This window comes from Carassius auratus, chromosome 30 (assembly GCF_003368295.1).
Source record: "Carassius auratus strain Wakin chromosome 30, ASM336829v1, whole genome shotgun sequence".
Lineage (NCBI taxonomy): Eukaryota > Metazoa > Chordata > Actinopteri > Cypriniformes > Cyprinidae > Carassius > Carassius auratus.
In genome coordinates, this window is record NC_039272.1 from 13,397,079 (window position 1) to 13,412,028 (window position 14,950).

A 14,950-nucleotide genomic window follows, 5' to 3' on the forward strand; every position below is an offset into this window, starting at 1 on the left:
TAGCTCCGCTAAAAAAAGCCAAGCGACACCCATGCTTCTTGCATACATTTTGGAGAATCAGGACCGAAAACCTTTAAGAGGCACCGAAATCTGCGTTCTGATTCGGTTCTGTTCATTCCAGTTCCATAGGTACCGGTCCCAGGTTTCGGTACCCAACCCTAGTGTTACGTCAGTATCGTCCAGTAACTGACAATGTGATAGTGAGGCTGAAATCCACTTGCAGTCTGTGCTTGGGAATCAGTATCAGGATCTAGGACGCTGCTCCAAAGAAACGTGATACAGCTATGACATCAACATGACGCTTTTTGCTGCGTAATGTGGCCTAGTTTACCCAGAGGATGTTTGGTTTGCCGGTGAGCAGAGTAAAGGTACACTGTAATGTAGCTGAGTCCCAGGAGTTGTGTTAAATTTAGTAAAAGCTGGAAGTAAATGTTTTGTGCGTACTTTGAATGACCGTCGAGGCGGTCGTGAAATGTATTATGCATTACAGTGCTTTCTTCTGCCTATGCGTCAATGACATTGTACTGTAACCTGAATACACAAAGACGGTATCAGGAACTACTGCAAGAGTCAAATCTGTTGAAAACAGTGATTTAAAGTAGATAACTCAGGTTCAGTTTAGTTTTGGGTGAATGGACAGGTGTCGGAGTTGTCTTTTTGCACGTATCTTTTTCAGACCAAGCATATTGGGAAACCCAAGAACTTCAGCAAGCCTGTCATTTCAAATGCACATGGGTGTACCCAGTCAGATTCAGTTGGGGGAGCGGGCAGATAACATTTTCTAAGAAATGTGTAATTGCAGCTTGGGCGAACGCATTCAAATGGGCTGGTGTGTTAAACCCTGACAACCGAATTATCCCTGTGCACCCATCCCTCTACAAAGAACGGGGGGTCATTCAGTCAGTGGTCTGATACCTGTGGACCGGAGTGGGAATTTTCCACTGGTCCGGCTCACTTATAGAAAAAGAAAAAAACAAACATGGCTCTATTTAACAGGGCTCAGAAAAACCCGGTCGCATTCTGTCATCCGCTAATTGTTGTGCTGTTCTTTACCTCGATGGTGCTGAATGGAAAATTCCAGTCTGGCCATCCCAAGAAGTTATGCGTCATACAGGTTCGGTACCAACAACAGCTGGGCTCGTGTTTTGTCCAAGGATGTTGAATGGTTATAAAATAAATATCCTCTAGACTGGGAAAAGGCGATTCCGGACTTCCCAGTAAGCACATGAGCATCACTAAGATCTCCGTGAAAGAGTGCATCATTTGGACATTAATGTGTGCTATTTAAGGCATTATTTATATACGGACATCTGATAAACAGCTTTAAAAGAGTATTTTGAAATGCAACAAAAACATCTTCAATGTGTCAGTCTAACATCTGACAGGGTTTTGCAGCATGTTGGAAATACTTGAAACAAACACTTTAAAAATACATCTTCTAGATGAAAACTGGAGGACCTCACACAGAAAGAAAAGTCTGTCACTAACTTTCTGTCTTCTGTGGACATAAAACAATATTTCTATTCTGTTCTATTCTATTCTCTATACTGGAAGTCTGTGGCTCCAGTGTTGTTTGGCTCCCACTTTCTGTTCTTCAAAATATCTTTTATGTTTAATACAGTTTTGGAACAAACCTCTGAATCCACTAGTAAAAATGCTTCTGTTTTTCAAATTTGCAATTTATATCATCACCATAACAATTTAAGTACCGGATAGATGATTGTCATGATGACAATATAATTTGCTATAAATAAAAGAAATATTAATTTTTTTTTTTTTTTTTTAAAGAAGCATTTTTGCTAGCGGATTCAGAGATTCATTGTAAATTATATCGTAGCCATAACAATTTGAGTAAGAAGATTATAATGATTTAATGTCATTTCCAAATTGAATTTATTTTCGGAAATGTGAAATTATTGTACCAAAGGCATATTGTTGCTGTATTTCTTAGACATTTCAGTCTATACTCTTTCTATAGTGTTTATAATCAGATTGACATTTGACATTTTGATCTACGATGCAAAGAATACAGAAGAAGAAAATGTATTGTTATCCACTCTTGAACCATTTAATACATTCAGATATTTAGTTTTTCTCTTCAGTAGCCTCTCTCTTCTTATCTACCTGCGTGACACTATGTAGGTGAGACAGGTCGACAACTCAAGACTGTAGTTAGTGGAAATTTACCCAGACTAGCTCACCTGGCCCAAAATGTCAGTGCAGTTCTTATGAGCAGCAGTAACACACATTTAGCGAGGGTAATCAGACAGCGAGCCGCGGCAATAAAAAGCTTTTCGGGAATGTGGCCTTTAGATTCATATGCATGCAGCTCATGTGTGAGATGTACACAAACACATATGGAGATGCTAACACACATGGCCACCCATACAATGGAAGCACACAAAGGCGACATAGAAGATATAACAAATGTAGTTTTCCATATGAAATTAAATACCCATCCCCTTAATTCTTTGCTGAACTGAATGTCCCAGAATAAACTGATGTTTTTTTTTTTTAATCCCAAAATCAGTTATGCTAATTTCAGCTCAGCTTTGAGAACTTAGACCCAGCAGTATCTTATTTATCTGAAGCTTAGAATTTTATGTTCTCTTAACGTACCCGGCATCATGTGCAGCATACAGTCTCTTTCTAAATGTCTTTCTTGTCAACTCTGTGTGTCATTTGTATCTCACTGGGATTTGACTGGGATTGTTCTAGTTTCTAGTTTGCAGTACTGAGTGATGCAATTAAAGGGTTAGTTCACCCCAAAATGAAAATTATGTAATTAATTACTCACCCTCATGTCGTTCTAAACCCGTAAGGCCTTCGTTCATCTTTGGAACACAAATTAAAATATTTTTGATGAAATTGGAGAGCTATCTGACCCTCCATAGACAGCAACTCAACTGAAATGTTCCCAGGTCCAGAAACGTAGTAAATCAATAAAACAGTCCATGTGACCTCAGTGGCTCAACTTCAGTTTTGCGATGCTACGAGAATGTTTGTTTTTTGTGCGATAAGAAAACAAAAATAGCATAATTTACTCAAACATTTTCCTCCCTCGAGTTACATCTTTGGCCATTTTAGACAGTATTACAATGCATACGGACGCTTTCCCATAAGTGTAAACAACACTGATTACGCAAATTATTTTCATGCATGTGCTTTCCCCCCGAACGTAAACAACACTGATTATGTCCAATATGTTCTTGGGTACGGGTTTGGAACGACATGAAGGTGAGTGATTAATGACATAATTTTCATGTTGGGTTGAACTAACCCTTTAAGTCTCAAATATATAACCAGTCTAAATTTGTATTTTATATTTTTCCACCTTCTCTCTGACTCTCTGTCTGAATAAACAAGCTGCAGACTTCCATGTAAAGGCCTTCTTTGCTAGTACAATAAAAACATTTCTGGTTGTACGCACACAATGATACATCAGAGCTCAAAATAAATTGTTACTGTGATATTCTGGAGGTTTATTTCCATAAAAGGAACATACATTTTTCCTTTTGACATCTGTTGTGATCACATTTGTTTGGTGATGGAGATGGAAAAAGTTGAGTGTGTCCCGAGTTACATGTGATGAGGCAGCACTATAGATAATTGTTGGAGATGCATTCATGTCTGCATGATAGCAGCCTAAAATTCCTGGGAAGTCTTTTCAGAGCAATTTGATTTGGTGGACAAAATGATTATGACTCATGACATTTTGTTCTTGGGTCGTACTATTTCTTTGACTGATGACGTAATGTTTTGTTGATTTATTGGCTGACATATAGTTTTATCCACAGCATCCACCTTCTCAACTGAAAATTAAGAAATGGGGAAAATATTTTGTGTGTCCTGTTGTTGTGTTATAAGAACCTCGACATGTTACAGTATATTTGCTGCATTTCTGTAGGATTTCATTTAAGGTTAGGTTTAAAACATGGGACTTCAGGAAATGTTCAAATGCATATCATATACACTAACATTCAAAAGTTTCAGTCTTCAGTAATACACAATACTTCAAAAAGTCCTTCAGATATGATAATCTGATTCTCAAGAAGTATATATTCAATGTTGAAAACCAGTTCAGATTATTTGCTGAATATTTATTTGAAACAGACATGTATTGTAACTTTAGAAACAACTTTACTGTCATTTTTTTAAATTGGATTATTGCATACTTTTCTTTTGTCAAAATAAATATCTTACTGACCCCAAACTTTTGAATGGTAGTGTATGAGATGAAAGCTTTTATTGTCAATTCCATCTGCGTTAGACGTAGGGTTAGGTATCGTATGATTTTTATCAATTCCGAATATCCAATTCCGATTCTGCTTATCGATTCTGATTTTTTTCGATTACAAGTTTCGATACCAATGTGATTAAATAATATCAAACATTTATCCTGTGTCTCTTTTTTGCGAACCATTTATTAGAGCCGTATACCATGAACAAAAATCGACAGGCTACATAAAAACTGAACTCTTTAAGAACTGTTTGTGTGCAAAATAGAACTACATTAATCTGAATTATTATTATTATTTATTTATTTTTTATCAATGGAAGTTGTGGTTCTCTCGTGATAACTAGACAACTAAACAAAATCATTTGTAATTTATGAATTAATGATTAAATGACTCACTATGTACTTGTTTCATTACTGGATGAATCAGCATTCTTGAATGAATCTCTTGTATGATTCAAAATCAAATACATTTTTAACAGCCCCTTTTCGCCACCTACTGGAGTAACAATGTTATCAATAAATCTTCATCTGAGGTGTCAAATTACTGTCAAAAGGTGATTAACTCTATTTTAATCACTACCATACACATTTTACACACACTTTATATCTGAATTATAAACTTTTATCCAAGTACGTCTTTGATTTGAATGTTTGAAACAGAAATAATGACACTGTGTGGCTGAAAAGACTGTGAAGCTGTTTCATTCATGACAGCTGCTCTCTTTAGGTCAATAACAGCGTGAAGACAGATTTAAATGTTCAAATCACGCTGGTGTGATTGTACACTGCACGGATGAACCAAGTGATCACGACATTGATCGCACACGTCAAAGGTTGAGATGGAAGAGAAAGAGATGAATCATTGTAGTTTAGGTATAGAATCACGTTGGCGTTTGAATCGTGTTTGCGATCTTTAACGCTCTATTAAATTAAATTGCTTTGTCATGTTGGTGGTGACGCTTTTTTTTGGCTTCTGATTGCAAATGTAGCCAAACTTTGCAGCATGTCGATTAGTGAGCACATTCCTGGCAGATCGCTAGGTCTGATCCTCACAGATGAAGAAAAAAAAGCCATAGGAATCTATAGGAGGAATCAAAATTTTTATTTGACAATAAGTATCCGATTCCTGACCTTAACCATCCAATTCTGGAATCAGAAAAAATTTCTGATTCCCAACCCTAGTTAGACTGGGTGTAAATAATAATAATAATAAGCCTCTTAATGAATACAGTGAATTTTGCTAATGTTTTAAGTCCTCAAGTGTTTACTCTTAGCTGGTCGTGGGAGCTGCATTTGAGACAGGGAATGTTCATTCAGTGTGAATCAATAAGCAGGAAAGTGATGCTCATGGTCTGACTGACGTCAAGAAGTCTGGGAGAGCACAACAATGCCTGTGAGAAAGTCCAGCTAAAGGAAGCAAATGTCTGAACCTCTTAAAACTCCCCTCTGCCCTCTTCCTGTAGTGTTTAAGGTGTGTGTGTGTTCGCTACTACTTACAAACACTGAAATACACACATAATTATAAATACACACATACAAACTTGTACTGTTTAGTGAATCTAAACAGTTTGATGCTCCCACGGTGCAAACAGATTACAAAAGAAGGCAAAAGGAGGTGTTCAAGAGGCTAGAGTCTCCTATTGTACCCATGTGTGTTTATTTGAAGGACAAGGAAGGACATGATTATTACTCATATCTGTATGACCAAAAATGACAGAGTATTTTAAGTTAAATGCAGATCGCACCAGGTGTCATACAGTGAACTCGCTACTGTTCAGCTTCCACACTCCGCACAAACACTTAAATAGCTCACATTTTTCCTAGGTTAATGTAATGAAGCGACTAGCGGACTTCTTACATGTTTCAGATGATAAGCCACATTTCAGGTCAATGAATGGAACGAATGTTTGCATGTCCTACAGTAATTACCACACAGAGCAGCTGTTAATAATCTGTCCGTAACAGTAACATGACTTCGCCACTTTCTGCGGATTTGTTTCCTTGCAACTATTAAAATGTCGATTGACCAAGCCTCTTCTCGTCAATTAACAATCGGCTATTAAGGGGCAGCCCTACTATTTTTGTTGATGAAATACATCAAAAACAGCCACTTGTGAGTATAATCAATTGATCAATTAAGTCAGTATAAGCTTATTGTTTATTAGACTGTTTTATAAAATCATTATTTTATATAAAATCATTATAGCAATCGTACTGATCTATACTTATCTAGGCGTAGTAAAAATAACCTACTCTATCATTCAAAAGTTTGGGGTCACATTTATAACGTTACAAAAAAATTTCAAATGAATGCTGTTCTTTTGAACTTTCTATTCATAAAATCATTTTTTGGGGGAAAATTAATCATGGTTTCCATCAAAATATCAGCAAAATTGTTTTCAAAGCTGACATCAAGTTTCTTGAGAACCAGATCGTCGTATTTGAATGATTTCTGAAGGATCACGTGACACTGAAAAATGGGGTAATGGCTACTGACAATTCAGAAGTAAATTCAGCTTCCCCATCACAAGAATAAATGACATTTTAAATGATAATTAAATTGTTTCAAATTGTAGCAATATTTTACAGTATTACTGTTTTACCGTGTTTGTGATTAAACAAATACATTTATATACATAAAAAAAAAACAACAACAAAAAAAAAAAAAACAACAACACACACACACACACACATTACAAATCCCAAACATTTGAAAGGTAGAGTGCATAAAAGGGGCTGGTACATAAAAGGACACAACATGACCCTTTAACTGTTAATAGTGTGTCTTTCTGAAATGCACATTTAAGGTTTCTACATTTGAAACTGTTCTTTTAATGAGTGTACTCTAAAGAAACTTTGGGTAAAAAAAACTATTTATTCTTCATTCTGTTATACCATTTCAGAGTACATGCACGACAAGCACTGTATTGATATTCCTCTTTTTCCTTTTTCAGCTTCTTCTCCACAGACCTCTACAGTTAATTCAGTGCAAACCACTGCTGTGTAGACTCTGTTAATATTTTCTTTTCATTTCATTGGTATTGTATTTATGCATCTAAACACTAATTTTAGCTAAAACTTTAATACCATTATTTTCTTGCCTTGCCAGCACTGTTGTTTCCTTCAGGACCTGCAAACCTAGTTATTTCCGACTATTGATCGTGCCTGTGTGAGCTGTAATTTGGTTTTAATGGTGATCTTAGCACGAACACAGTTTTATTCTTGTAGTTTATGCGCTTGTGTCTGCTTTCCATATTGTTTTTACTTGAGAGCATTTGTTTGAGAGCAAATACTGCATGCTTTGAGATGTCATCATCTGGTGTGTATAGTTCGATTAGTGTGTGTGCTTAGACTATGTCCTCCTGGACACTTCGGCCAATGGCTCTTTTCTTTTTCCTAGCACTGTGTTTAGCTACCCAGTGATGACCCCAAATGACCCACAGCAGACCTTGAAGACTTGTTCCCTTCCAAAAAAAGCACTGTAAACAGATGCAGAGAGTTGAACTGACCTTTAGCACAGTTCTCAACAGCATAGACAGCACACTAATGTAGCCTTTTCAGCCCACATATAACAAATTATATTATCAAAAAAAAAAAGTTACACATCAGTCATTTATTAACATGTTATATCGAAGAGCCATGTTATTCCGTGTTGTAGTCTGATACTATTAATGTCCTGTGGTACTCCTATTTTACTTGGTTTGTTTTTAAAGACACTCTTACATAAATCAGCATCATTGCAAGACCTTAAAAGTGTCACGCTTATATGTGAGCAGAAAAAAAACTGTTCATTATCATTGTGGCTGCATACCACTTTTTGCATACCACTTTTTATTTATTTAAATACGATTTAAAAGTTTGATACCAGTTAAACAAAAGCAATCATCACTCACTAATTCACCCACTCATAATATGTCTTTTAAAAAAGCATGTTAATGCTTTAGTCGGTCTGGAAATGTTCCTGTCAAAATCAGACTAACAGACCTTAGTTTATACGACTGTAGCTCAGCTTTGTCCATGTTTACACATATATTTGACCTTAATGTTATGTGTTTGCTCTAAAACACAGAGGTGACACTTGACGTTTTTTGAAAAGACAAATGAAAACTGCACAGTAGCCGCGCAAAACCTCCAGTTTTGTACTTAGAGTGGCTAATTTGTATTTTCTTACAGCAGCTTTATCTGTTGTTCATAGGCTCCACTTCTTTATTAGTGTTTAAGTCCTGCCCCGTCAGACTAGCTCTTAATGCAGTTTAGATTTGGCGGCTGACCAGGACAGTCCCATCAGCACAGGTCTGTCAGCACGGTTCCTGTATAACCTCTGGACTCAAGGAGCCTGCTTGCTCTATTTTTAGAGACCTGGGAAGCACATAGTTTATTTGACCTGGACTTTGGAGGGTGAGACAGGGCAATGCTTCGCCTGATGAGCTGCCTTTTTGTTTGTTTATTGACTGAAAGAATGAGGCTAAGAGCTGGCACATCTAATCACTCGCGCCCATGTGAAAATGCACTGTATTGCTTTCTAGGTATTAATTTAGAAGCTCGGTTTGAGAATTACTTGTTCAGCCTTGAAGGGATTGACACATATGATGTGCTACATCCAAACTGGAAGTTGAGTGGTCTAGTTTCGCATTTTCACACAGTAAAATGTGTGTCACAATACAAGGACAGAGCCCAGAGCACCGAAAGAAACAGGTAATGGCCATTGTGCATGTTCCAGAATAGATAGATGGACCAGGCTTCTATCAGATTTCCAAGAAGCTTCTGGATGTGCTGTCAGATAAGTGAGGAAGGAAACCATCAACAGCCATTTTATTAAACTTCAGGCCTATTTTAGGTTCTTTTGTTAGTTCTCTTTGACTGTGTGCAGTCTGCATGGTGATGTGGCCAAAACAAACTGTAAGCACTAATTATCCTTATGATAAACTGTCTAAATATGAATGTTTACTCTTAGTTATCAGTGTAGGAACTGTAAACCACTGATCTTCCTATAAGCTGTGTTTTTGAATTGTGGCTGTAGGAGTCACTGTAGCTCCATTCACAAACCAGAGTGATCCACTGTATGGTAAAAGAAAACATGGTAATAAATTCCCCCTACTTAACCATGTATCATATGTGTAATCTAATAGAAATGCACATAAATATGTATTAAGAGTTCTCCTTTTCACATAAATGTAAATTAATTAGGATATGTGCAAGGAAAAGCTGGAAAAACACAAAGCACATTGTAAAATTGTTCTGATATGATGAAGGGCCTTCTGTTGTTGAGCACCATATGATATTGTGATGACACAGAGCTGCAAATCCATCTTTTTTTCGTGACACCAGGCAGTACTGTACTGTGATTAGAAGGCAGGAAGACTGCAGATAGATGTGTGTGTGTGTGTGTGTGTGTGTGTGTGTGTGTGTATATATATATATATATATATTAGTGGTGGGCCGTTATCGGCGTTAACATGCTGCGTTAACGTGAGACTCTTATCGGGCGATAAAAAAAATATCGCCGTTAATCTATTCTCAAAGTTTTGTTGGGAGCTGGGTCTATACTAAGCAAGCTATGATGACTTTCACCTTGATATTTTATATAACCGACTGGCTGAGGCCAGCCTAAAAAGATGCTCAGGACAGTTGACGGGCCACTGCTGCGCATCGTCACGAAAACTTATCTTTTTCACATGTTTTTAAGCCTTACCGCTTGTCGATTTAAACATTAAAGCATCCAAACACAAGACGGGGAAAAGCTGAACAGTGTAGCTAGTTACTCGCGCGCTGTGTTCGGTGCTGAGAGAGAGAGCGCCGCGTATCACGGACAGCGACACTGAACCGAGCTCTCTTCTGCGAAGTTCTCCTCGAAGTTCCTCCTGCACCCGAACGAATAAATATAAATCGCAGTTTGAACAAACAACAAGATGTGAAAGAGCCCGATTCAGTACTCGGGGTGTTCGGGTGTTCAGGGCTCACGCAGAGAAAGGCATCTCAACACTTGAACATAGAATTTGCTTATTTTTGCTCTTGTGCCGACAAATACTTACAAAATATGTCAAAATTTATCTACTGACTGCTGTAATGTTAATCCAAGAAAATTAAAATTAAAATCCCTCACTGCTCTTGACTACTTTGTAGTTTTAACAGTCAAACCAAAAACTATTCAGACACCAGAATATTTGATATATATAGCAAAACTGTAATAATGTGAGAAATGTTGAAGGTGTCTGAATAAATGTAGGTTTGATTGTATATTTCATTTTTACATTGAAGACTATCCAGTGCTATTTTACATTTAATTATTTGGTTTCTGTACCTTGACACCTACAAACTTGAAAAAAAAAAACATTTTGTAAATAGCACAAATAAATAAAAATAAACAAACATAAAAATGAAACAATTTCAAACAGGGCCCACTGGTACAAGTGTATGTGTGAAACAGGGGTAAGGTTGTTTGCACCTTGTGTAATGTGGAATTAGTTTACAGCTTTTTCAAGCACTTGCATTTTGGAAACAGGAGATGAGCCTCTTTTCTAATGCACCACCTAGCTTGATAACCCCCTTCTCAAAGACTTACTGTTTGACAGTTTAATTTGGGTAACACACATATTCTGAATGCCTTTGGCAGAATTCAAATGAGCCATTTTAATCTAGATTAATCTAGATTAATTATAAAATCACAGTGAGATTAATCTTGATTAAAAAAAAATTAATCTATGCCCACCACAAATATATATACAGTATATATAGGTGCTTCTCAATAAATTAGAATGTCGAGGAAAAGTTTATTTATTTCAGTAATTCAACTCCAATTGTGAAACTCATGTATTAAAAAACAGACTGAAGTAGTCTTAAGTATTTGGTTCTTTTAGTTGTGATGATTTTGGCTCACATTTAACAAAAACCCACCAATTCACGATCTCAACAAATTATAATTTGATGACATGCCAATCACCTAATCAACTCAAAACAGCTGCAAATGTTTCCTGAGCTTTCCAAATGGTCTCTGACAATCATTGACATCCTTCACAAGGAGTGTAAATCACAAAAATAAATTGCCAATAAGCTGGCTGTTCACAGAGTGCTGTATCCAAGCATGTTAATAGAAAGTTGAGTGGAACGAAATAGTGTGTAAGAAAAAGATGCACAACCAACCAAGAGAACCGCAGCCTTATGAGGATTGTCAAGCAAACTGGATTCAAGAATTTTGAGAACTTCACAAGGAATGCACTTAGGCTGGGGTCAAGGCATCAAGAGCCACCACACACAGAAGTGTCAAGGAATTAGGCTACAATTGTCATATCCCTCTTGTTAAGCCACTCCTGTACCACAGACAACATCAGAGGCATCTTACCTGGGCTAAGGAAAAGAAGAAATGGACTGTTGCCATTGGTCTAAAGTCTTTTTTTCAGATGATAGCAGATATTTAATTTGGAAACTAAGGTCCAAAGTCTGGAGGAAGGGTGGAGAAGCTCATAGCCCAAGTTGCTTGTAGTCCAGTGTTAAGTTTCCACAGTCTATGATAATTTGAGGTGCAATGCCATCTGCTGGTATTGGTCCATTGAGTTTTTTGAAAACCAAAGTCACTGCACCCTTTTACCAAGAAATCTGGGTTCCCTATCATAGGTCACTTCGATGCTGCGGTGACGTCACCACGTATGGGAACACCTCCGGTGTGACGAATGTCTGAAGCCCTATACCATCCCGCCAATCCTATTGGCCAAATGGCGCATAGCACCACCCTACGCATGCGCACGCATGATATACCTGGGTGCAGAGCGCCATTTCGCTCAGATTTCATTCCTTCAGGAATAGCGAATCATCTGTGCCCTATCATCTCGCGTTCTCCAGCGATCTCTTCGAGCAGTGTTAACTCCTCTTCGCGGACGCGATGAGTTTTCGCAAATGCAAGGAGCCATGTACCAGGTACATCACGGCGGGGGACACTCATGACAGGTGCGTAGTATGTCTTGGTTTACATCACGCACAGGCGGCGCTTAGCGGCCTTTCTTCCTGTCCCCATTGTGATGGCCTGCGGCTCAGAGTACTGCGCTCTAGGGTGGAAGTATTCTCTAATGTCGCCCTCGAGTCTAACCCCCGTCAGGTCACCTCTGCGACTGCTGAGGCACCGCACGAGGCGAGGGCCTGGGGTGACACGTGCGACATGGACTTCGTGGACAGCGCAGCGCTGGAATATTCTCCACATCGCTCGCTCTCCCCTACCCTGCTGCAGAATAAAACTTATACTGAGCCTGTCGTCTTCTCTAATGAGGATTTACTTCCCACACCGGAGGCATGCGCCGCCATCTCCTTCGGTTGTGGACGCTATGACGACGATGTTTTATCCACCGCGGCCTCGGGGTCTGAGGACTTCGCGACCGACACTAGCCCTCTTCCTCCTAGCGGACAGGAGAGGCGTGTTTCCCCCTCCTACAGTGAGCTGTTGGATGTGGTTTCTCGTGCGGTGGGTAAATTGGGGCTAGACTGGGAGGTTGACAAGGCCGAGGCCCAACCTTCTTCTAAGCTGGACGACCGTTTTCTAACTAGTCGGACACCTACACAGCCCCGGAGGCCTTTACCTTTTTTCCCGGACCTCCACCAGGAGGTTTCGAGGTCCTGGTGCGTTTTCGGCGCGGATCACTAATGCTGCGGCCGCGGATTTCGCCACCGTTTCTGATATGGCGAACCATGGCTACACTATGATGCCCCCGGTTGAAGAGACTCTCGCCGAACAACTTGCGCCTAGTTCGGCCGCGGCATGGAAGTCTCGCCCCCTTCTTCCTTCGAAGGCGTGTCGAGTCACGTTTAGTTTGGTGGGTAAATCCTACATGGCGGCTGGTCAAGCGGCTGCTTCACTCCACTCTATGGCGGTCCTTCAGGCCTACCAAGCGGAGTTATTGAAGGAATTGGATGAAGGTGAGGGCATCACACCGGAGGCAGTGAAAGAACTTCGCAGAGCTACGGATTTGGCGCTACGTGCTACCAAACATACCGCTCGTGCAGTGGGCCGTACTATCGCCGGTTTGATTTCGGTTGAGCGCCACCTCTGGCTTAATCTCACCGATATTAAGGAGAAGGATAAATCTTTCCTTATGGATGCCCCTGTCTCCAGGGATGGGTTGTTCGGTGAGGCTGTCACGTCAGTAGTGGAGAAGTTCAGGGCAGCGAAACAGCAATCAGCCGCTTTCCGCCAGCTGATTCCCCGCAGACCCAGGGAGGTTGAACGCCGGCAAGCGCCCGCGCGTTCTCGCTCAACCTCCTCTCACCGCCAGCGAGCAGCCTCTCGAGAGGAACCCACACCTATGGCGCCTCCTCGTAAGGATTGGGGCCCTAGGGTTTTTCCTCCGGCGCACCAGCGTCAACGTAAACGATTGAACCTGACCTCGACGGCTAAAGCCTCTCGTTCTCGGGGAAACGGATATAGGAGCTTCTGATCTTTTTGCTGCTTGCCAGGGACTGTGCCCTCCGCTAGAGAGCGCTGTCGGACCGCTTTCGCGCATCCTACACTCTCATTGCAGTCCCCATGCTCAAACATTGATTGTCTCGCCGCAAACAGCGCCTCGAGCAACATTAGATCGAGCTGTAATGACAGACGCTCCCTCACTCTCAGACGCTCACTCTGCGCAATCCTGCTTTCGGAGTTCGAGGGACGACTCAAGGACCCTACACAAACGGCCCGTTTATGACGGCTCGCGCAGCCGCCGCTTTTTCGCTAGCGGCAGAGCCCGATGTTCCATCTGTTGGCCTAATTCCTGCCGTGGACACGTTTCAGGATTATACTCAACGGAACGCAACGACTCTGGCGCATACGCTTCCCCGGTGCACGAACACCACAGGTTTTTCGTGTCCGGTCGTTTTAACGCGTATGACAGCGTTGCAGGGAGCGGAAGTTTTGAAACCGCTAATATTGTTTCGGGCCGCGTGGGAACGCTTGCCCGGCATTTCTCAATGGGTGTTACGCACGGTTTGTCACGGATACACCATTCAGTTTCGGAAAGGCCCGCCTCCTTTCCGCGGAATTCTTTCCACTACGGTGAAGTCTACGGAAATGGCGGTGCTGCGACAGGAAATGTCAGCTCTGCTGAGCAAAGGGGCTATAGAAGAAGTACACCCCTCTCAGATGGAGACAGGTTTTTACAGCCGTTATTTCGTGGTACCGAAAAAAGACGGCGGATTACGGCCCATTCTGGATTTACGCCGTCTGAATCTTGCACTCAGACCGAGCAAATTCAAGATGTTGACGGTGAAATCTATTCTGTCTCAGATCCGACCAAACGATTGGTTTATTGCGATCGATCTGAAGGATGCGTATTTCCATATTCAGATCGTCAAGAGACACAGGAAGTTCCTCAGATTCGCTTTAGAGGGCAAAGCGTATCAGTACCGCGTTCTTCCCTTTGGCTTGGCTTTAGCGCCCCGTACTTTCTCAAAATGCATGGACGCAGCTCTGGCCCCGTTGCGGCTCCAGGGCGTTCGTGTGTTGAATTATTTGGACGATTGGCTGGTGCTAGCGCAATCGCGGACTGTGCTGAATCATTTAAACAGCCTGGGCTTACGAACAAATTTCAAGAAAAGTGTTTTAACTCCCTCTCAACGGATAACTTTTCTGGGAATAGATCTGGACTCTCGCGCGATGACAGCGAAGCTTTCTCTCCCGCGCGCTCAGTCGATTGCGTCATGCGTGCGGCACTTCAAAGCGGGTCGCACGGTGACCGTGAGATTGTG

At 40.7% G+C, this 14,950-nt stretch overlaps 1 protein-coding gene across 1 annotated transcript in view; it reads left to right on the forward strand.

Annotated features, from left to right (window-relative positions):
* The window catches only part of adgrv1 (adhesion G protein-coupled receptor V1), a 130,228-nt gene that overhangs the window by 80,440 nt on the left and 34,838 nt on the right, over positions 1-14,950 (forward strand). The window lies entirely within an intron of this gene.